The sequence below is a fragment of the Bison bison genome, unplaced genomic scaffold, assembly GCF_000754665.1.
Source record: "Bison bison bison isolate TAMUID 2011002044 unplaced genomic scaffold, Bison_UMD1.0 scf7180017864209, whole genome shotgun sequence".
Taxonomy (NCBI): domain Eukaryota; kingdom Metazoa; phylum Chordata; class Mammalia; order Artiodactyla; family Bovidae; genus Bison; species Bison bison.
The window spans coordinates 2,234,209-2,236,469 of NW_011494781.1; the positions used below are offsets into that span (position 1 = coordinate 2,234,209).

Genomic DNA, 2,261 nt, shown 5'->3' on the forward strand with positions numbered 1-2,261 from the left:
ACATTTGGGAGCTTTATACCAAGATATTTGCCTTGAAAGCTGCTATTCTTGGAGGGAAACCATATCAAGTTCCTGTCTGGTTTTTTTGTTTTTTTTTTTTAACAAGGTTTCTTACGTCCTTAGATTTTGAAGGATAAGACAAATATAAACTCATGCCTGCAGACTATTTTTAGCAGCCATGTAAGAATAATGAGATTTGTAAATTAACGGCTTTGTAATGTGGATGGATGTTTTGCTACTAGAGTTGACTACTCAGAAGATCTTTTATAGTCTTCAATGTTTTATTTTTGATCTATCACTTCAATGACATTATTTGACCAAACAGAAGTCATTCTGTCTTTCTAAGCTATGATCTTGTTATGAACAGCATTTGCATTCACTGTGCAGATGTCCACGTATCATCTATTTAAGCAACATCATAGTGCCATCACTCAAGGAAGTTGAATGAGCTAAACATTGATGTAGCTCTTTCCCCTTCCCCCATTTTTTAAATGGAACAAATACATTTTATGTTCCCCTCTCTCTCCCCTTTTTCCTTCCCCTTTGGGAAATATGTCAGGAAGTAGATAGTTTAAGATGAGCAGTTGAGGGGACTGAGAGATTGATCCACACAGAGCCTGGCTTCTTTGTGCTTCATCGTAAGGCATTCTGCTGGCCAGCCTAATTAAGTACCCCCTTTACAAGAGAACCTCATGGAAATCCAGCTGGCAACTCAAAGTTCAGGAAGCAGGACCACAGAGATTATACTCTGGGATCCTGGCCATGAGGTTGGAGGCCTCACCTTGTTGAAAAGAGACACTGGATTTAAATGGTGCAGCGTGACTTTGTTCCTGCTCGGCTAAATTTCTCAACACCGCAGTCAGCTAAGTCACCTACAGTGACCTTCGAAAAACATGGAGGGCACCTATCCCAAGGAGATGTAGATTTGGAGTAAGCTGTTGTAGACATAATTCCTCTGATGGCTTTTTCACAATGGACCTCTTCAGATAATAGGAGATTCTTGGCACCAGCCCTCCCTGTTCTGCCATGATTCTGTGGACTCTGGTGTCTCTAAGGGAGCGTATGCTGGAATCACAGGGGACCTATCTAGTTGGCGTGGCTCTGCATTAGGTCATGATGGTATGAGCCAGCATATGGGGTTGGCACTGGAAACCATCACCACTGGAATGGCAGCTTCCGCTCCAAGAAAGAATGTGCCTTTTAGGAAAAGCCACCTACAGATATTAGGAGAGAGAAGAAAGAAGATAAGATGGAAAAGTTTGAAGAGGAAGACTTTCCTTCTTTGAATCCAGAAACTGGCAAACAGAATCAGCCATGCAGACCTATTGAGACCCCTTCTAGAGTGTGAGAAAACCCACCTGGTGCCAAGCAGCCCTCCAAAATGCTAGTCATCAAAAAAGTTTTCAAAGAAGATCCTGCTGCCGCCTTCTCTGCTGCATTCACTAGGATCTCATCATGCAAATGGAAACAAATCATTAACTATGGTTCCAAGTGTCTATAAGAACCTGGTTCCTAAGCCTGTACCACCTCTATCCAAGGCCAGTGCATGGAAAGCTAACAGAATGGAACACAAATCAGGATCCCTTTCCTCTAGCCAATTTAGTTCATTTCAGTCACTCAGTTGTGTCTGATTCTATGCGACCCCACGAACCGCAGCACACCAGGCTTCTCTGTCCATCACCAACTCCTGGAATTTACTCAAACTCATGTCCATGGAGTCAGTGATGCCATCCAACCAGCTCATCCTCTGTCTTCCCCTTCTCCTTCTGCCCTCAATCTTTCCCAGCATCAGCATCTTCTCAAATGAGTCAGCTCTTCGCATGAGGTGGCCAAAGTATTGGAGTTTCAGCTTCAACATCAGTCCTTCCAATGAACACCCAGGACTGATCTCCTTTAGGATGGACTGGTTGAATCTCCTTGCAGTCCAAGGGACTCTCAAGAGTCTTCTCCAACACCACAGTTCAAAAGCATCAATTCTTTGGCGCTCAGCTTTCTTTATAGTCCAACTCTCACATCCATACATGACCACTGGAAAAACCATAGCCTTGACTAGATGGACCTTTGTTGGCAAAGTAATGTCTCTGCTTTTTAATATGCTGTCTAGGTTGGTCATAACTTCCTTTCCAAAGAGTAATCGTCTTTTAATTTCATGGCTGCAATCACCATCTGCAGTGATTTTGGAGCCCAAAAAAATAAAGTCTGACACTGTTTCCCCATCTATTTCCCATGAAGTCATGGGACCAAATGCCATGATCTTAGTT

General features: G+C 43.0%; 1 pseudogene; it reads left to right on the forward strand.

Annotated features, from left to right (window-relative positions):
* The first annotated feature begins 808 nt into the window (after positions 1-808).
* LOC104992063 overlaps positions 809-2,261 on the forward strand; it is a 2,419-nt pseudogene continuing 966 nt past the window's right edge.